We start from the raw sequence: 22,621 nt of genomic DNA, 5'->3' as shown, positions 1-22,621 counted from the left end.
GTGGTCTGCTGGACACTTCTGTATACCCCTTGGGTCATGCACATTCTTCCTTATCTAAAGGTACCCATTGTGCTGGTTCATCTTTGTGACACCAGTTCTTACAAGGCAGTTGCAATTTAATTTACACTTGTAAGATAGAGATAATTAAATCATTAAGACAGGACATTCTTTTCTTATGGGCGAGAGGTTCCTCTTCTGGGACTAAGTGTGGAAGTATCTATTATCAGTACCAGCCAAGGGCAGTTTGAGGCCCTGTGGTCAACAACTAGCCTGTTTAGCCCCCTTATCTGTATTCTTCAGTCCAGGGTCATGCTGAGACAGCACATCTGTGTTTTGAAGCATCAAAGACTGGGCTTGAGATAAGCGCATCTGTGCTTTCAAACATTCTAAGACTGTGCTGTTTCTTTGTGCTTTGTGCTCAGAGGCACCGAAAAGGGGCAAGATGGAGTAGAGCAGGGGGATTCTGTCTGGCTACAGTTGCTCTTCCAGCAAGGAAATAAGCAATCCTTGAAATCCCAATTTCTCTTGACTGCTCAGAAGTCATGGCAATGTAATTTGAGACAAAAGATCAGTCACTGAATAGAATTTTCTCAAACTGAAAATAATGGACTGAGCACTAAGCATAGGAAGAAGTGTGTTCTAGTGGTTAGTGCACGAGATAAATAGAAATCTCTTACAGTCAATGAAACCTCCAATATGATTGAAGTACAGGCACATGTGTTTCCAGGAGCAAGGCCATAGTGGTCTTCCAGCAATAAGATTCACTGTTGCAAATCTGCTTGATATTAGCCAGGAAGTTGGCTTCTGTTATGGAGATAATTTAGTCTTCTGCTGTGAATTTTGGAACAGTGACTGTATGCAGCAGTGGCATTGATTTCATTTAAAAAGTTTTAAACTGATTTGTCATTTGTTGTTATTGATTTCTACCACAGGGTCACACAAAGTTCTTAAATCATTTAAATTCCTATTAGGGTAGCTGGAATTGAACCTCCTTTCAGTTCCTTGGGACCATTGGATAAAAAGTGCAGTTAATTTAAGCATAATGTGTGAAGCAGAGAGAGTAGTTATTTCTCATTGTGTTGTTCTAATGTACAAAACTCTACTCAGATGCCCGGTCTTTTCTTGCTTTATTGCCTTGAGATTGAAATTATGAACAAAATACAAAAGAGAACATTTTACAAATGCTGAAACTACTGGACATTTAACAAATAAAGGGCTATGTGGGTCCAGATCTTAGGCCACAATGTTGCTGCACATATACAAGACCTGAGATGGGGAGGGAAAGGTGCCTGTAAATATTCCATGGCTTCTGGAACTCATAAATTAATAATGACTCCGTCTTTGACTGAGTGCTTGTACATGCATTTATTCTGCACCCGATTAAATTGCACAGCAACAGTCTGAGTGAGAAGGAGAAACAGCTGCTGAGCCTCAGTTTTTTGCCATATGACTATTCTTCTACCCCAGTCCTAGAGCCTTCTGGGAGTAGAAATGCCTCCCTGCATAACACAGAGAAGCCAGATAGCTGATTTAAATTGTTTGCAACAGCAGCTCTATAGAAACCACTCTGCTGGCTGAGGATCACTGGTGTGGATCAGGTTCTGCCTCTACCTTCTATCACCCACACTATATCCTGAGAGGTGGAAAGGAACTGGAGGAAATTCCTCAGAGCTGTTGAGCCCAGGCCACTCAAAGAGGTTTTAGCATCAGATGAAGGAAAAAAACCGTGTTGATGCCTGCCAGGAAAAGAGGCTGAATGTCTTCCACTTGCACTGCCTCAGGCACATCCTTGGAATAACATGGAAGGACAGAGTGACCAACACCGCCGTCCTCGAGCAAGCTGGAATCCCAACCATGCACACCCTCCTTAGGCAGTGTCGGCTCTGCTGGCTTGGCCACGTCCACAGGATGAATGATGGAAGGATTCCAAAAGACATCCTGTATGGTGAGCTAGCCTCTGGCAAAAGACCTCCCGGACGCCCCCAGTTGCGCTACAAAGATGTCTGCAAGAGAGACCTCAGAGAGGTAGACATCGAGCTGGACAACTGGGAAGAACTAGCAGATGACCGCAGCAGATGGAGGCAGGGGTTACACAAGGGCCTTCAGAAGGGCGAGATGAAGATCAGACAGCTAGCAGAGGAGAAGCGAGTGCACAGAAAGCACACTAAGGACTCGCCAGACACCCACCACATCTGCAAGAGATGCAGCAAGGACTGTCACTCTCATGTGGGCCTTCACAGTCACAGTAGACGCTGTAAATGAAGTCCTCAAGTGAAACTATAAAGGGCGCGATCCATAGTCTATGCAGACTGAAGGATGCCTACTGAAGGAAAAAAAAAATCAAGAACCACTACAGTACCCTGACACTGTACGTAGACACCCCAGAGCAGTTGGCTGGCTAAGAAATGAGAATTGTTTCACAAAACTTTCAAGGCTTCAATTTCTTTTTCTTCCACGTTGGAACAAAAACTAATCCTTTAATATTTTTATTTTATTTTTTTTTTTGTTGTAGAGAAAGAAAGAGAGACCCCAGAATATCCCAAATGTTAGAGAACTGACCTGGGGTATGGGGAACCCCGCTTCTAGTCTCTCCTCTGCTTGATTCAGGCTCTTGGCTGTACTAGAGTGAGTCTGTATCTCACTCTCATTTTGACCAGAAATTCCATCTTACACCAAACAAACTTTCTGAAGAAAATTTAATCAAAGCCAAAACCAATACACTTCCATTAAAAGTTTCAGTTTCAATGAATCAGCATTTTCTGCTGGAAAAGAAATTCCTGACCAGCTCAACAGAGCTCCTGTATTCTTCCAGCTCCTCTAAACAAAAGGGACAAATATTTTGCATAAAAGAGAACAAGAGCACTCTAGTGCATGCTGATATGAGTTATTATGTTTGTCTAATTGCAGACACTTGTCATTTATTATTATGGGGAGAAGTACAGAGTATAGTGTACAATTAAATATGGGAAGTGGGATTGTTAACTAAAGTAATGAATCATGGATCCTTAGTCTCTCCTTTAAGGTATGGGTATCTATTGACATCATAGAGTTTTGTAAAGGAAAAATATTGTCTTTTTTTATTTCTGACTCCAGCATGCAATGAGGATTCTTTCAAAAGTTTGGTAGGAAAAAAAATCAGATATCCACCGTATGTGTTAGGTATTTGAACCTCTGCAGAATCATCTCCTGTTGAAGCTGCCTTTACATGAATTTAGAAGGGGTTTCTGGACCCCCAAGAGTTTACAAAATCTATTGCATTATTAAGGAATGTATATTTTCCTCCATTCATACTGCAGCATTTTACTAGGCTGTTCAGTTCTCTTGTTTTTTATTTTTCTCTTTTACCCTCTAACCTATATTGATTGGTGATCTGCAAAAACTAGTCATATAGTAGAATCACTTGAGGTTTTTTGCACTTTGATGAAGTTATATTTATTTCTTGAAGAAAACAAAAACAAACGATGGGAGGGAAGTTCATGCACTAACAGGAAAAAAAAGCTTGCTAAATAGAGTGGGAAAGGATATTCTGACATTTCTCAAATTAATAGCAAATGAAAACAAGTAAGCCAGCATGAACTACATCTACAATGGTTAGGTTTAACTTTGAGAAGGTGGATGGGAGTGTAGAGCCTTCCATTTCTCCCACACATACGCACTTTATTGTTCATTAAATCTCTCAAACCCTGCATAGCTGATCCTTGATACACCCATCTCTTGATTTTTGTTCTATGAGGGACTTAGTTTTAAAATGTAGTTTTATTTTAAATTAGTTGTTGTCCTTTATTTTTAAAATCCCATCAGTCTTCTCTGAATGTTTTTATTAAGATCTCATTGGATTTATGAGTGTTACATAAAATATCCATTTGATTACCGGGTTAATTTTCTCAAACGCTTATGTCTTCAGATAAAACGCTGCACGTTCTCCATGGCCTCTTGTACCCAGTAAATTAATCATGAAGCAGTCTTTGACTAAGTGCTTATACACGCATTTATTCTGCAGCAGATTAAAGTGCTCAATACGTAACAATGGGAGTTAGTAGAAGGAACAGCTGTTGAGGGTCATAGCTTTTTGCCACATGACAGTCACATTTCATTGTTAACATTTACTCTGTTGCAGTTGCAGTCTGGTCTGTTGAATATACCATGCAGTGCCATTGCACTGAGCCCAATATAAATGTGCAAATTTTACCATTAAATTCCTGCCATGTAAGTAAAAATGTTAAAATGGAATATAAATCAAAATCCCTTTTGTTAATCTTATTATCACTTAGTTTTAAATGATACCATAGTAACATTGTACTTTTGTCTAAAATTTTATTCACTTTCGTTTGGGTGTCTTTGAAAAACAGATCCTGTCTCTGGTATCTGATTACACGGAAAGGACAGGAGCCACTTGATCTGGATTTTAATCAGGCTGCAACTTTACTATATAGAAGTTTGGGATGACCCAGCAGATAAAATAGAGAGTGCAGGCAAACCTGTGTTTATACAAATTATTACCTGAGATTCCAGGAGCCCCCATCAGGTTCCCACGCCATGGCTTGGACTTTTCCATCCATCACCCTCATAATAGTCTTAACGTGGGCTAAGAAAATAGGGGATGGGATTTTGGCTTCCTGCTGACCACTCACAGGGGTCACTAAACCTCCTTCTCCATTCTGTTCCTTTATCCAGTACCCTCTTTTAAGTCCTTCACCAGGCCATTTATCTGGTCCCTGGATGCCTTTCCTGTGGGGTTCTTGCATTGGATATCCACCCAACCTTACAAAATAATTTGGGGCATGTGGCCCAGCACCTTTTTTTCTTATGAGAAACATCCCCCTGACACCTCTGTGAAGAAAGCAAAAACTCCCTTAAAACGCTGAATATCTGGTGATGTGTGTAAAATTCCTTCCCAGCACCCCTTAAAAAGAAGTGACTAACATGATGCCCACGACAGGGCAACCAACCCAACCTGACACTCATCTCTGCAGGGGGAGGAAGAGTGGGTGCTGCCTTTGCTTTCTGTGTGCACAGGAGGCTTCCCCCACCCAGGGGTTGTACCTTAATACCTTTTGGATCTCACATTCTGTAGCCAGACAGACTCCCCCTGCTCTACTCCATCTTGCCTGCCCCTCTTCGGTGCCTCAGAGCACACAGCACAAAGAAACAGCACAGTTTTGGAATGTTTTGAGAGCACACTGTCTGCTGGTGCCTCACAAACACAGATGTGCTATGTCAGCATGACCCTGGACTGAAGAATACAGATAAGGGGGCTAACAGGTTAGCTGTCGGCCTCGGGGCTTCAAACTGCCCTTGGCTGGTATTGATAATTGATCTGCCCACACTTTTGTCTCAGGAAGAGGAATTTTACTGCCTGTGTGAAAGTTTGCCCCGTTTCTATAAATTTAGTTATCTCTGTCCTTACAAGTGTAACTGCCTTGTAAGCGCTGGTGTCACAAAGACGAACCAGCACAATTGGTACCTTGAGGTAAGGAAGAACCTATGTGCCCCAAGGGGTATAAAGAGGGCCCAGCAGCCTACTCTAAATGGGCTCCAATTTCCTGTGCCTGCCAGTCGGGTCAGGTTATTGCCTGCCAAGGACACGGGGGACCCCTTTCCTCATACAGTTCTTCCCAAGGGGTTCAGTGAACAACATTGGCTACACCGGAGTCGAAGAATTATACCTGCAATGTTTTTTTGTGCACATTTAATAGTACGAGCTCTTTAGTCTGAGGCGTCTGGTCCTCAAATGGGTAACTTTCTCTAACTGACATGTCATTTTTGTCATCCTACTTTAGTAGCTAAGCAAATAGAGCAATAACAGTGTAACCATTAAGATTTTATTTAACTTTTCCTGCAACTGTAACCATTAAGATTTTCATTTCTGCTTTGTAATAAATAGTAACCATGTTTAAGCTTCAGCCTGACTCCTTCTAGTTGCTGTAACTCAGCAAAACACAAACAAAGAGCCTTAGCCGGTTTGACTATATTCAGCCTGGTCAGTAGTAAGGTGCAGTAAAAGCTGGGCGCTGAGTCGTGCTGCCTCCATGGAGCAGACTCTCGGGGGCACCCATCAGCCACACTGGCTGCCTACTGTGAAGGGACAGTCAGTCCTAGCAGTCAAAGTCTCGGGTAGAATAAGCATTCTGCACGAATCTTGGGGGCATCCGTCAGCCATCTTGGCTGCCCACTGCGAAGAGACAGGCCGTCCTAGCAGCTAAGACTCGGATGTAAAATAGGCTCACAGACCACTCATTACCCGGCCATCGGCTGACATATTCCTGCAACTTTGCAGTCTCTAACCTCATCCTCCTCCACTCCATCCTCCAGCCATAAATCAGAGTTATCCTTCTCTGACAAGCCCAAATCACCCCTCCCCCACTGAATAGTAAGACAGTAATTTAAGCAGAAATAATCCTGTTACAGTGTTTTAGTTTTTGTGAAGAATGGGAAATTAGAGTAACACCTTTATGTAAGTTTCTTTTTCAGGGCATCAGGGTAAACAAGCTGTCATTAAACATTAGCTGTCTCACCAGAGTGCCCAAACTACAGCCCATGGGCCATATGTGTCCCACCAGAGCATTTTGTAAGGTCTATGGCGTACTTCAATGCAATATACTAAAGACTGATTTATTAGCATTTTGTTGCCATGTTTACATCATTTTAGTTTAATGTATAATTTGACAGTACTGTATATAAAATTATCTAAATACATAAAACAAGCTGAATTTAAAATATAAATCAATACAGGTGGCTTTCAAGCTTGTTAAAATACATAGAATTTGGTTCACATGAGATTGTACAGTATATGTCATGCCTCTGTAATAAGGTTGAGCACCATTGTCCTACACATTTATTTAAAACACTGTATTCCAAAGAGAGCAGAGAGAACACCTGAAATAAAAAGAAATCCACGAATATTCACTCAGATAGAAAATTAAATTAACTTTGGCTTGGCTATGTTACTCTCCTCCTTGTGTTCATTTTCTGCAGATATTCAGGAGGATGAATTTGCTGGCAATAATGTTGTCAAAACAATCTGAGAATTGTGCAATTATGAGCAAGAGTAAATATTTTAGGGACTAATTGCAGAAAGCAAAAGTTTGTAAATGGCTAAACAGAAAATACTGAACATGACTAAAAGCATCTATTGCATCACAAGTGGCAGAGTGACTTTCAGGAGACTAAATTTAGTAGGGAGGTGGTTCAGCTAGTTCAGAAATCACCCAAACGGTGTACTTTTAGAGGTTTTCCCCATCACTGGTGTTGAGATGGTGAGTCTGGCTTATCCCTGCACTTCTGTGTCATTTGCCTACCAGTACACAAATGCTGATCTTCACATTTTTATTCTGTTTCCCCGTTCAGTCTAAGCATACAAGGCATTGACATCAGTAATGCTGCAGGTGCTCTGTGAGATTCTGGCAGGCAGCCACTGGCCCTGTGTGCTGCTCTCATCAAAATAATAGCCAGTATACCCTTGTCAGATGCTTGCTTCTCTATCTCTGACTGCCCACTAGCTCCAATTTTAGGTCACGGACATCTTGACTAGCTTCTCTCCTGGGCATATGCTATTTCCACAGGAATGCCAAGTGAGGAGAGGAAATGGTGCATGCAGTTGCATAAATCATAATGTGGGGCAGGGAGGAGTCCACTAAAGGTGATGCAGCTCAGGAGATGTATACATCAACCTCTGGCTGTACAGTTGTGAGATAGGCCCTGTGAAGGGTTTGGCTCATCAATGTGGCATCTGCTACTGGATGTCCTGGGAGTTAGCTCTAATACCAGTGCGCTCCCTCCTGTTGATGTCTTCCCACCATAATATCTGCTCTAGGGACCCATATCATGCCCAGAATCACAGCATCCTCTTCATGGCACAGCCATGTGTGTTCCTCTGTGTTCCTCCCCTTCAGGGGACTGCATTGCAGACCAGCCACTTCCTCATTGGTGAATGGGTTCAGGGGCCTCAGGCCTGTCCTCTATTTTGGTTCCCAGCCCAGGGATCCTATAGGTGGCTGCCTCTTGCTGCATCCCATCCAACTCCCCTATAGATCATTTCTCCATGGCCCCAGCAACCAGTCTACCCTTGCCTCATGGCCGGCCTAAGCCTGCAGAACCTTCAGCCCACTGGGAAGTACCTTTTGCTTCCTGAGCCTCTACCTGCTAAATCCAGGGTGTTTGCTGCACACTGCCTGCAAGGCAGCCTATCCTCATCCCTCCTCAAGCTCCAAGGGGTCCCTGGAGTCTGTTCTGCAACCCTTCTAATACAGGCCATCTCAGCTCCTCATCCCTTCATGGTTGTCTGCCTCCTTCACTTTATTAAACCTTTCGAGCCTAGTTTGGGCATAACAGACCCATGATCTTCTTTGAGGAGCCAGACCTGAGACAGATTTGCCCAAAACAATGAAATATGGCTCTTATGCGGACAACCACCTGCTTGCTTGTCCCTTCAGGACTGCTGTTGGCTCACAATTTTGTGGTTGACCAACAGGTTGAGTGATGGATCGTGAATGCTAGTACTGATCCCTGCATTACTTCTGCATGTAGAAAAAGTGCATATTTCCCTAGATATGTTTCTGTGCTTCACCAAATATGTGTCTGTACTATACACAATGTGTGCATGTGTGTGTGTGTGTGTGTGAGAGAGAGAGAGAGAGAGAAAGGTATCTGGATCACTCTATGCCGTCACTGGCCTCTTTCTGCATGCAAGAACACACTGAAGGTATCTGCCATAGTATTTCCTGAGAAGTACTCAATATGAGCAATTTTGCAATTCTCTGAATTTTAAGTGAAAAGTAAATGACTGTCTGAGGTGCAGTTAAATGTGAGGTCCTTGCTAGTTCATATGAAGCTGAATTTTGAGGACTTGTGTGAAACAAATGGTGGCAGAATTCACAAAATCATTGTGATTGCTTCTGTTGTCCCTGCTCACTTTCTGTTCTATGCACCATCACATCAGAGAGTCAGATTTTCCACTTATTGGCAAGTGGTTACTAGAAAGGGAGTGTGCTGGACTTGAATTTTACCACTGAATGGCAATCATTGTTAGCGTGCAGTTCGGTGATTGCTAACAGTATGTAACCATACAGTACAGTATGTAACCATATATGTTTTATGAAATAAGAAATAACACATCCAGCTCCTAAGAATCACACAATACACACACACACACATTATAATCATTGTGTGATTCTTAGGAGCTGGATGTGTTATTTCTTATTTCATAAAACATATATGGTTACATACTGTACAGTATGGTTACACACTGTTAGCAATCACCAAACTGCACGCTAACAATGATTGCCATTCAGTGGTAAAATTCAAGTCCAGCACATTCCCTTTCTAATAACCACTTGCCAATAAGTGGAAAATACACACACACATACACACACACACACACACACACACATACAGTGATGCACCGATATGTTCCCAGTATTCACTGGCAGATATTCTATTGGCCCGTTATTCTAGAGAAAACATTCTGGTGAGAGAAGGAAGTACTAGCATAAATCAGCATGTTCAATTCCTCAGGGAGCATCTACAACACATCCACTTTCTCATAAATACTGGGCCATGAGTGGAAAAGCTGGCTGCCTTACACTGAGAAGGATAGAAAAGCAGCTTTTAAAGCATTTATAGACAGTGTATAAATATGTCATGGCCTCTATTATGGTTTTCTCGAGCAAATAAAAGAATTGGCTGGAGCTCACAAACTCTGCAGTTACTTCAGCAGTTCTTTTTGGCAGCCTCCTTCACCTGGTGAGAATGATATAAAGCAATCAGCCTGGCCCTGCTCTCCAAATGGCTCTTGGCTCAATACAAAGGATTTAATATCCCTTTGTACCAGAATATGGAAGAAAGGTTTTGACAGACTCTGGATCTGACATTTGAACAGGGAGACTATTATTGAAATTCTGCGTATGTTTGGAGGCCTGTTCTTTGTCCGTTATTGAGTTTGTGTTGATTTTACAAATATATTCTATCACACCTATAAAAAATCACTTGAAATAGCAGTTAATATATTTCACACTGATTAAAATTTTAAAGGGACCTACAGGTAGGGTGATAAAGAAGGTATGTAAAATAGAGAGCTACAAATCAATTTCCAAAACATGAGATCTGGAATGGAGTTATAGAATAACTCCTGAGTTATTGCCACAGGATTCTGTATTTCAGAATTATATTCAGAAAACTGCCAGTGTAAGTGCAATTCCAAATACACTTTACAATGAGAAACTTCACCGCATTTTTGTACAGTATTACATATGTTTAAAAGGCTGCCAACAATTGCTCAAATGTGGTGCACAAATGGGCAGTTGGAAGCCTTCCAGTATGTTGCTGTAGTGTATTTGATGAATGGCATACTAGACACAACAACAGGGAAATTTTTGGTAAAGTGCATTAAGGCATTAGAGGAATATGTTCTTGCTGTGCTTTTACACCCTAATTCAGAAACTTCTCTCCCATGGGGAAACTGAGGCAGATTCTTATGGATCAAATTGCCTGTTAGAAGCATGTCCAAGCTGGCTGGTTTGAGAGTAAAAGAGAGCCGCTCATTCACTGGCAATAGGAACAGGGTAGAGGAGAAAATAGCCCAAGGTTTTAAAACTTCAACATTGAAGTTAGGGAGGGTAAACTCCAGCAGTATGGCTGTGGCCACACTACCCCTCTCTTTCAGAAGGGGCAAGTTAATGAGGCAGTTCGGAGGTGCCAATGAGGCTCTGATATGAATATGCAGTGCCTTATTAGCATAATGGCATCCGCGCAGGATTTGGAAGTGACACTTTTGGAACACACACTGCCTGTGTAGATGGGGACCTTTCAAAAGGACCCCCTGACTTCAACAGCTCCTTCTTTCTATTTGGTTTTAGGAAGAAGGAGCTTTCAAAATCATGGGGGGTCCTTTTGAAAGGCTCCCCCATCTACACAGACTGCATGTGTTGCAAAAGCGGCACTTTCGAGTCATGTGCAGCCGTCATTATGCTAATGAGGCATTGCATATTCATGTCAGCACCTCATTAGCATCTTCCAAACTGCCTCATTAACATGCCCCTTCTGAATGGGACGTAGTGTGGCCAGAGCCTATGTGTATCACAAGGTGTGAGGGATGGCTAAACGAGGTAGAAAAATTAGCAATAATCTGACCTTTCTCCCAGCCTTTGAATATTGTTGATCATGCAAGTAACCAAAAATCAGCCAGATTCTGGCATTTGGAAATCTTATATATTAGCTGTGAAATGTGTTGTCTTTTGTGTGCATCATTTACTTCAGACAATGCCCGTATTGCTCAAAAATATGGACATCCATGCAGCAATTCCTGCTACCATGTTTCAGGCCCATCTGCAGACTCTGTGAAGATGTCATGACATCAAGCTTGCTACATAACTGTAGATCTGTGGAACCATGGGTATATAAGCTCTATTGTACAGTACTGAAATGTGGGTGCTGGGGAAGGCAGAAGACCAGCAGAACGTCAACTTCAGTTCCTGTTTTCTTCATGTATTAGGTAGCAAGACAGGATCCACAATGAAGATATTCATAGTGAAACACACAGATAATATCTATTGGCCTTGGTTCAGTTTTGGCAGCTTTCTATCCGTCAGGATGGAAGGCAAATGAATTACAAAGTGTGTTTTCCAAGAAAAGCTGACATTCACGTCTTGTCCAAAAGCTTCAGTAGTATGATAAGCTCATTAGTGATGAACATGAACTAAACCTCCAGCCAGACCACTTTGAGGACCTAGTTAGAGATCAGTCTGGATGGTGGTTGGTCTGGATGATGATTGGTTTTCATGAACGCTATTCCCCTTTGGAATTTGCCTTGGTGAAAATCTACTTCAGACCAGGGGAGCTGATGGATTTACTGACCCCTGGGCAGTGCTGAGGGGGAAAGGGCAGCTCTGTGCTCCCAGAAGGGACAGGGCCCCAGGGAGAAGAGGAGGGGCCAGATCAGCCTGCCCTCTGTGTCACCTGGATCATAGTGTGACTCAGTGCTTTCTGGAGCTTGCCTGAGGGTTGTGCCCTCTTTACTGCTATTAATAGATTAATGGGATGCAGCAAAGTCTGTTTTCTCTTCTCACTCTGACTCTGATTGTTCCAATATAAAAAGACGCAGGAATCTTCTTTAACATCTATTTATATCAATTTAATTCAACTCAGTCCTAAGGCCCCATTTTGACCCACCAATACAATGATCCTTGTAACTGAATGGAGACTCAGAAGTCCTGTATATGTGCCAATCCTGTACAGCCTTAAATTATTGTCTTCCCAATTCTTCTAGTAATGAATAGCTTCTGGTACCATACACCAAGCCTGGAGGGGTTTTCTTCCACACTACAGGCATTTCTGGAACAACCTCTCTGGGAACTTGGGCTCTAATGACATGGGCCAATGCTCCAAGAGGACAGGGAGAAAAGGAGGAGGTGGACTATTAAATGGAGATTATTTAATGAAAGCTTTTTTTTTTTTATGGTCTTTACATGTATAGTCTCCTTTATGCTAAGGCCATCTTTGAAAGCTAGAACTTTCTTAAAATTTTCTTTCCCTTACTAAATGTTGATTTTTTTTCCCCCCGATCCTTCTCTTTCTACTAGAACAGGAGCTAAAGTTATCCCTTTCAGTTGCGCCTATACTACAAGGTTTTGTCAACAGAAGAGGCTTTGTCTCCACAAAATTAGGGAGTGTCCACACTTCAAAAGCGTTCTACCTAGAATCTGTCAGCAGAATGTGACCTTTTTCCCGGCAGAGTTATGTCTTGAAAGTTTGAGACATAGCGCTTCTGTAGACAGATTCTGTCAAAAGAAAAATAGTGTAGACCAGCGTTTCCCAAAGTGTGGACCACGGGCCAGTACCAGACCCTGGGGAAAAAAAATAACGGTCCTTAGAAAATGTACAAATTATTGCTATGGACTATCATTATTGTTAATAAATAATAAACAGTGACTATGTATTCATTTTTATTCTTTTTTTTTAATATTTATTTATATTTTTGGGCCCCAAAAAGGTATTGAAAAAAGCCTGGGTCCCAACTACATAAGTTTGGGAAACCTTGGTGTAGACACTCCAGGGGGGGCTTCTGCCCACAGAGAGGGCTTCCTGTTCACTGGGCAGCCCTGTTTTCAGAGCTTCCAGTTGGCTGTTCTGTCGACAGAGGTCATGAACAGGGGGAGCCCCTATAAGGTGTGTTTGTGTTCTGTAGACAGAGGTTCTGTTGGGAAATATCACCCTATCGGAAACCTACTGACTGCTATACTTACCTACATGCTTCTCGCTTCCATCCTGCCCACACAACACAATCCATTGTTTACAGTCAAGCCCTTAGGTACAATCGCATCTGCTCTGATCCTACTGACAGAAACCAAAAACTACCAGATCTCTACCAAACATTCATAAACCTGAATTACCCACCAGGAGAAGTAAAAAAACAAATCGACACATCCAGACGAATACTCAGAAACCAACTACAGAATACCACTGGTATCTACAGCCCCCAACTCAAACCACTGTGACACATCATTAAAGACCAACAAGCTATCCTAAATCAGGATGACACATTCCAGAAAGCCTTAGGTGAAAGGCCTATACTCTCCCATAGACAACCTCCGAACCTTATGAGGAGTCCTAGCAACCACAGTCTATACCACAATAATACCAATCCTGGAACTTTTGCTTGCAATAAACCTCTTTGCTATCTTTGTCCATATATCTATTCTGGAGATACCATCATTAGACCTAACCATGTTATTCACAGAATCCCGGGCACATTCTTCTGTTCCTCAACTAACATCATATATGCCATCATGTGCCAGCAATGTCCACACACTGTGTATATAGGACAGACTGCAAACATTCTTCAACAAAGAATGAATGGACACAAAACAGACATAAAAAAGCTCCTAACTCACAAACCTGTCAGCCAGTACTTTCATGGAGTGGGGCCATTCTGTTAATAACCTGAAAGTTTGTGTTTTACCGAAAAAGAACTTTAACAAAGGGAGTGCTCAGAACTGTCATTCATATTCAAATTTGACACATTAACAAGCGGTTTGAACCACGACAGCAATTACCTGGCCCATCATAAGGACTATTTTACATACTTTGTTTTATCTAACTCTTTAACTTCTCCACCCCACACCCCTCTTCCTGCCTCCGCTCTGCTCTTCTGATTTGCCAGCCTTGATGACAATTTTTGGACCTCTGTGCTTTATATATTGAGTCTGTTCTGGTATGGCTATGATCTGAAGAATTGGGTCTGTCCCATGAAAGTTCATCACCTAATAAATTATTTTGTTAGTCTTTAAAGTGCTACATTACTGCTTTTTTGTTTTGATTTGTCAACAGTGACTTCTGTCAACAGAACTCTGTAGTGTAGACACAGCTTTTGTGTTTGCTACTGTTTGTAATGATGGCAGAAGCAACATGTCTTTCTCTGTAAATAGCGTTTGGCAGATTCTGGCGGCTGAGCATGGAGGAAAAGCTCATCTTTTAATTTCAAGAATCTTATATGGTATCTGAGAGTTATACATTGATTTTGCTTCAATAGACTGGTAAAATCATGAGAGTTTTAGGATGGTGATATTAGAATTAGCTTTGTTGTTTTGATTCAGCAGTAATGAATTGTGATGCCTGTTCTCCCATGAAGAGTATCACTGCAGTTGATGAGTAACTGAAGCTTTTAGGTGCTGCTTTCGTAAGTGAGGGTGTCACAGCCTAGCCCTAATTGTTTGTTTCTATAAAATGAATGGTGTTGCTCTGCTGATGAATGGAGTGAGCTTACTAATTCATATTTTCAGTTAGTAGTGAGAAGAAATGCAACAGGTGTCACCAATTTGTTTTCTTTTCAGATGTGAATCATAGAATCATGATTCATGAGAGATCAACAAGTCCATGCCCCTGCACTCGTGGCAGCACTATCTATTGTTTAGACCACCAAAATAGAAAAGCAGTAAAGTAGCACTTTAAAGACTAATGAAATAATTGTTAGTCTGTAAAGTGCTACTTTACTGCTTTTTTGTTTTGATAGTATATAGACCAGCATGGCTTTCTCTCTGTTACTATTGTTTAGACCAGTGTTTCTCTCAACCTTTTGGCCACATCTACATGGAGCTGTACTCATTAGCATAATTGCACAGCTAATTAGCATAGCCACCAAGATTTCACTTTCAGCAGAAGGGGCTGCTAGCAGTAAAGAGGCCATGTGGATATGCCTCTGCCACCTAACCACCCTCCCACCCCATCGCCAGTCACTTATCCCTGAAGGTCGCATAATCATTTTTCCTTCACCAGGAGAATTCCACATAAACTTTCTGTTCGTTATGGTGAGTGTACGCTGTCTTTCAAATTACCATGGTATGGAAGTTAATAGATTCAGAAATATTAAAACTAGAAGGATTCTTTATGATCACCTCACCTGACCTCTCATACAACATGGGCCATGCAATTCACACAATAATCATGAGTCAAGTCCATAACTTCTGATTGAACAACATGATTTGTGCTCACAGATCATTTCCTTTATAAACGTTGTTTAAAATTATGTTTTTTCCAGAGGAATTATTAACTCTCCAGTCAAATGTATAACTAAGCTATGAATGCTTGAGCTGGTTCAAAAATATGATAATAGGTCAGAGGGTTTTTTGATCAAAGTACACACAAATTCAGCATACTCTAGCACTATATCGGGTACTGTTTGCAGGAGTGAGGTCCTTAATCAGGGTTTATATTAGCCATGGTATATAGTTTGTTTTTTCTTTAAAATCAACAAATCATATCACCTTGAAGGTGGTAGCAATCTTGCCATTGCTTTCAGTGAAGCCAGGAGTCACAAATAAAAGTTGCAAATAATTTTTCACAAATTCTCACTTATTCTCATTACACCACAGCTGAGCTCTTTTATGTGCTTATAGAGAGTTATTTGTATAGCCACCATTCCATGTGCAGCCTCGTAACTGTCAGTAATTGCACAGGAGTAAATAAAAGGCATATAATTTAAAGAATGCACCATAAATTTTAATACCAACAGATCATATTTATGACCCCTTGAGGAAACATTCAGGGCACGGGCTTAAGTATAAATGAGTGGTGTAGCTATAAGTCTAAAGAGAGCATTGATTGAGACACTGTTTGGAATCTTGGGGTCTGTGTATATAAGGTAATGTATTCCTATTTGAATTAAGAAATTGCACTTGCTGGGCTGTTTTGTTCCTTTCTCTAGATAACTGAGCATAAGCAGCACTGCTGAACTGTAATATGAGACAAGACTGTCTAGTGCCATTGCTTCAATGCCTCCGTGTTGTACTGGAGTTACATGTGAATGAGTAAAGTGAAGATGACTCAGAATTTTACACTAATACACTAATAGTCAATCAAATTGCACTGGCAGGGTTTGAGGATATAGTGCAGGAATTTCCAAACTCTTTCATTTTGTAATTCATCTTGACAGAGATTTTCATCTTGTGGGCTAACTTGCATCACACTGACAATAGGGATGATCATTTATTTCCCATTTGTTAATGCACATCTCTGTGACAGCTTAAGCATCAGTTTAAATGTAATAAGAAAATATATTTGTGTAATTCATCTTTCTATCCTGACAAAATTTACCAAAGTGCAGCTGACCAGCAATGGTCAATCAATCTCCATTTGTGAAACACTGATACAGGATTTATTGACAATTTATTACCAAAAATAATTACTAGGTTGCTTTAACTGTCACAGATTTGGATAAATGTAGAAACTGGATTCTAATTACGCATCTGGGCTACATCTACACTGCAGCGCTGTTTTGAAAATAGATCTTCTGGAAGTTATCCTCCAGAAGATCATCTTTCAAAAGAGTGTGTCCACACACAAATAATGGATCCTCTGATCACTCTTTCAAAAGAGTAATCACCAGCACCCCTCGTCTGAGGGCAGCTCCAGCTCTGGCTTCAGGAGGGTGGTCTGGGAGGAGGGTACTGGCTGCTCCTCCACCTCTACCTCAGGCTTCAGCTCATCCTAAGCAGTATCCAGGACCATGGTGGGGACAGGGAGGCCCTGGAGCTCCTGGTAATGGGGCATCTGGGGAGGGGCTGTCCCTGACCGTCTTGCTATGTCCCTAGACCAGACATACCGCTGCCTCTGCTGCTTGACCTTCGAGTGTACTTTCGAGCTCGCAGCCAGGCAAAGGCAAGGGTGTTCCACCACCTGTCAGTGGTCTCAAACAGGACCTCCTCATCCTGCCAGAGTCTGAGGAGGTCCCAGAGTTCCGGCTCCCTCCACAACAGGGCCTGCTTCTTGGTGCCTCAAGTGGTCTCCTGTGAGCCTTCAACCAGCTCACTGGGAGGGATCCAGGGGGTCACGGGGCTCCTGGCTGCTGTCCATTGCAGCAGTTGAGCAGCACTGTCCACTATGGGGCTACTCCAAAGCGTGCTGCTGGCCACCCCATGTCCTTGCTGCTGCCAGCACACTCTCACATTCCTGCCATGGGGCTTCTGCATCCCTGCATCTTTAAACACAGCCAGACACGTGGAGCATAGAGCTCTGCTAGCGCTGGCCACGGCATCTTTGCATGACCGTTGGCTGGTGCCATGCAGGACTTCTCTTTCAAAAGAGCAGCCTGTGGAGTGTCTATGCACGTTTTCTTCTGAAAGGTTCTTTCAAAAAAAGGAGCTCTTCCTGATCTGGGAGTGGAAGAGCACCTCCAAAAGAATTGCTGCAGTCTTTCAATTTTGGGAAGAAGGGACTTTTGAAATCAAGGGGCCATTTCAAAAGGCCCCCAAATACACAGGCGGCATGCATTTTGAAACCAGCAGTTTTGAAGAGCGCGCAGCTGCCATTATGCTAATGAGGTGCTGCATGTTCATGAAAGCATTTTATTAGCATATTCCAAAGTGCCACATTACCATAGCCCTTCCAAAAGGAGGGGCTACTCTGGCCACAGCCCTTGTGTGTAGCTGTTCAGTTCAAAATAAGCTATTTCAGAATAGGTATTCTGGAATGGATTGTTTTAAAATAACACTACTGTGTAGACATAGTCTTATGGTGCTGATAATATTGAATTCCTGATAGAAGCTTCATTTCAGATTTGGTGTTGTAAACTAAAATCCATGTTTGACTTGTAGTTGGGCCCATATCTGCTTTTAATATTTTATATTAAGTATTTTTTTAAGACTTCACACATTTCACAACTTCACTGTTCAACAGGGTATCAGCACAATTTATGGTGTGGCTTAGAAAACTTTTTATCTTATACCTCAAAGAGAAAGTTTCTACTGTTTATTGTGTTTGGACTCTGCCACTACATGCCTTTCAGGGTTTTTACCGTTCCATCTTGAATGAGTGGATTATTGAGCTTTTGATGTAGTGGCCTGTATAATAGTGTTTATGGTATTTCTCCCTCCTATTTGTTTGTAATGTACCTTGGCAATTCAAAGATATCATTATTTATGGTGATGTTATTCATTAGTATTTTGTTGTTTCCTTATGGATGTTGCAAAAGAAAGCAGCTTTTGCTAATTGGCCTCCTTTTATTATGATGGCAGGATCAGCACCAAGAAAAATGTTTTCCTTTATTGTTTAGTGCCTTAGAAGTCTGTGATTTAAACACATTTGAGCTGCGTCTACACGTGCACACTACTTCGAAGTAGCGGCACCAACTTCGAAATAGCGCCCGTCGCGGCTACACGCATCGGGCGCTATTTCGAAGTTAACTTCAACGTTAGGCGGCGAGACGTCGAAGTCGCTAACCTCATGAGGAGATAGGAATAGCGCCCTACTTCGACGTTCAACGTCGAAGTAAGGACCGTGTAGACGATCCGCGTCCCGCAACGTCGAAATTGCCGGGTCCTCCATGGCGGCCATCAGCTGGGAGGTTGAGAGATGCTCTCTCTCCAGCCCCTGCGGGGCTCTATGGTCACCGTGGGCAGCAGCCCTTAGCCCAGGGCTTCTGGCTGCTTCTGCGGCAGCTGGGGATCTATGCTGCAGGCACAGGGTCTGCAACCAGTTGTCAGCTCTGTGTATCTTGTGTTGTTTAGTGCAACTGTGTCTGGGAGGGGCCCTTTAAGGGAGCGGCTTGCTGTTGAGTCCGCCCTGTGACCCTGTCTGCAGCTGTGCCTGGCATCCCTATTTCGATGTGTGCTACTTTGACGTGTAGACGTTCCCTCGCTGCGCCTATTTCGATGTTGGGCTGAGCAACGTCGAAGTTGAACATCGACGTTGCCGGCCCTGGAGGACGTGTAGACGTTATTCATCGAAATAGACTATTTCGATGTTGGCTGCACGTGTAGATGTAGCCTTGGTGAGTAATACATCATCCAAAATGAGAGGAAGTCAGTGTTAGAAAACTGGCCATTTAAAAGGCTCAGTAAACTGTCCGCAATGCCTCTACAGACCAGGGATGTTGTCTTCCTGATTTATATGTAGATTTATGATCCTTTCAACCTTTTCAAACTTGTTAAAAATATAGGATATTAAAACAATGCTGTTTTCTAAAACATTACTGTATAGTCTCATAGGCTACATCTGCATGTCAATGATATCATAAATGCAAATGCTGTACCGTCTCCTGATATTGGGTGTATCCGATATTTGGTTTACATTTTCCCAAGGGGACTTCTCTTATGTGTATGCCATTTACATCTCCAAAAAGAGATTTATTAATAAAACTGTTACAGCAACTTCTTTTTTTAAGCTAGTCACAGAGATTTCCCTGCATCGGTTAGTAGATCATAATAAAATTACAAATTAAATCCAATCTGGATGTTCTGAAAAGGTGTCTTTCACCATCACTCATACATTAGTTTATTGTACAAACTAATCTTGTTGGTGTTATTTTCTAAAAATGAAAAATACATGTTAGAGGGGATGAAATAGCTGTGGAGCTACAGCATGAGCCCTAGCTTTGTCATGACAATAGCAAAATTGCAGCAGACAAATGTCTTCTAAGAGCACATTGAAGGAAAAACATTACTTGGCTTCCCATTAAATGAGAGGGTGTACTTGACTGTTAATGACAGGCTAATTTTGAGCTTATGTCACCAGTACCCAGACTCAGAAGAGCAGCATAGAAATTAAACTAGTTAAGCAGGGACATAACTGATGTGGCACTTTAATTCCGAGTAACAGCATTAAAACCTGCAGGTTGAACCTCTCTAGTCCAACACACTTGTGACCTGACCAGTGCTGAATGAGAGAATTTGCTGCACCACAGGAAGTCAACAGCATCTAGCAGCATTAACAACATTTCCACTGCTCACTGGGCTCTTAGAAGAGATTTAGGGTTATATGGCAGCTAAATAACAGCACAGAACACTGAGTGCCAGGACTGGTGGTTGTAAACAAATTTATGGGACCACAGAAAAATTGGCAACACCCATAAGTGGTCATCCAGCTAAATTAAAACATACTGGATTACAGATATTACCCTACTAGAGAGGTTCAACCTGCAGTATCATTTTTTTCCTTTAAAAATATCTTACAATCTCTGACAAGTGTTTTTTAAATGAGTGTCTATAATGTGTACAAAGATGAACATTTTAATGTAAATATGACCTAACTGCCTCTGTTCGTTTTGGTTTAACCATCATTTAATGAAATAGTATATTCTTACTGAATTGTAGCATAGGAAGTAGTCCTGTTTGGTCCTGTGCTTTATAGGAGGTGTTACTCCAGTGTATAGAAATTTCTGCATGCTAACACCTTAATATGATTAAATACATCTTTAAATGTCTCAGAGTAATATTTAATTTAAATTTTCAATCTATTTGTGAGCCAGAGAGGCACATGGAAAACAATCTTTATGCTTGTTCTTCTTTACAGAGACCAAGCATTTTTTTTATGTATTAGGGCAGAGAACTTTTCGCATCAGTGCCAAAGTGTTGTTTCAGCACCATGATGTTTTGAATTATCTGATATATTGTTACTGAAATGTGTTAATGGACTGTCCCTATTAAATGTGAAATAGTTTTGTATTGTAAACCTGCTTTTCATTTAGTGTGGGTGGAAGATATTATACCACTGTCTGAGAATGGTGCTAGAAATAATCTCTACTATTGAAAATGCAGGGCACTGTAATGAAGGTGTAATCTACATGAGGTGAAAGACTTCACTGATGAAAATAATGCTCAGATAGTCCTGTGTGTTTTTTTAAAAATTCTTCTGTTTGCAAGACAATTGCAAGTTGTCAGTGATATAAATCACACCGAACATTGTAAACTTTACTGGGCATTTCCTTTAATTCAGTCACATTAGATTCTGAAGCCATAATATATGAAGTTCAGCTGTGTATACAACAAAGTATAATATATTTCACAATGGCCACCACAAAATAATTATTATTACACCTGGTTAAAATTCCCATTATGCTTTTCACAGCTCTCTAGTAATAGATAATCTTTTAAATTCAGCTAACATAGAAATAATTTATTATGAGAAAAATGTAGGCATTTTCGAAGAAATACAATGCCTATTTCATGCCATCCTGGTATGCAATGTACATATGTTTAAACATTCAAAAACATTATTTTCTCTGAAGCATTAACTACCTTTTTTATGTATGAGCTTGATGAAAGCTTATGGTTTGAGTTATAATTTCATTGGGATTTATAGGTACGAACTTTTACTGCTCAGTTACCATAATCTTAAGGATGAGCCCCCCACCTACAACAGAAGGGGGTTGGGAGCCTATCCAGGATTTTGGATGGAGTAGATAAAGATGCTTTTCTGAGTATTATGTAGGTTGCAGGACACACAGACACTGAGAACAGAGACAGGTAAAAAGCTTGGAAGCTAGTACTACGTTTATGTGCTTGTGCGCACATACCAGCAAATGAAGGAAGTTATTCCTACCACTACCAGCGGTTATCCAGACATAACGGTTACAAGTAGCTCTTTTAATATGTCCATTGAACCCACCTTACTTAGGTGTTAGTTTGAAAAGTTCTGTGTCATCACGTATAGTGGCGGTTTTTAAAGTACAGGCGCTGTTTACATGTAGCAGCTCTTAGTTTTTCTCATAGCTTTGCAACTTTCTGTGATGTGGTTCTGTGCAACAGATTTATTTTTATTGACCTTGATGTAAATGTGACCTCTGTGTACAGGTCAGTGTCTGAAAAACCAAAAGCTAAGAGGTTCCATTGTTTGGGATACTATGTTAAAATTTGCTAAATCCTGATTACACAGATGAAGTTTTTTTGTGAAAGTGTAACTGAGGCAAAATGGACAGCATCCCCTGTGGAAGTTATTTCAGTAATAAAATGCTGACAGCTCCAGCTAGACATTAGGGGTCAAATATGTGTTTATAAAGAGTGGAAATATAAAATATAAATATTGTTTGCCAGATTTGTTAGTAATAAAAGGGATTATTTAATTTTCAGGAAGATACATACTTTTTTTAAAAATTCCGTGTGAGCCTGTTTTATTGCAAAAAAATCCTAATCTTAAAACAAGAAATGTTCCACATTGGTGCTTCAGATTGTCTGATACAACACTTACTTCACAGGTGAGTATTTGCACATGGGTTGTGATTCAGTAAAACACTAAATGTTGAATTGAAATGAATTAAAATCCAAAGGGATTAAGAATGTGTTTACATATGTGAGATTTGGGCATGTGCTTAAAGTGAAACACATTTTTCATGTTCTTTCCTGAACTGAGGGCAGTT

General features: G+C 41.2%; 1 protein-coding gene across 2 annotated transcripts in view; it reads left to right on the top strand.

The window, feature by feature from the left end:
* UNC13C (unc-13 homolog C) overlaps positions 1–22,621 on the top strand; it is a 425,720-nt gene that overhangs the window by 228,508 nt on the left and 174,591 nt on the right. The gene's annotated exons all lie outside the window — the stretch shown is intronic.

Source organism: Carettochelys insculpta, chromosome 12, assembly GCF_033958435.1.
Source record: "Carettochelys insculpta isolate YL-2023 chromosome 12, ASM3395843v1, whole genome shotgun sequence".
In the NCBI taxonomy this organism is placed as follows: domain Eukaryota; kingdom Metazoa; phylum Chordata; order Testudines; family Carettochelyidae; genus Carettochelys; species Carettochelys insculpta.
The sequence above is the reverse complement of the archived record's forward strand: the minus strand, read 5'-3'. Positions and strand labels throughout refer to the sequence as shown.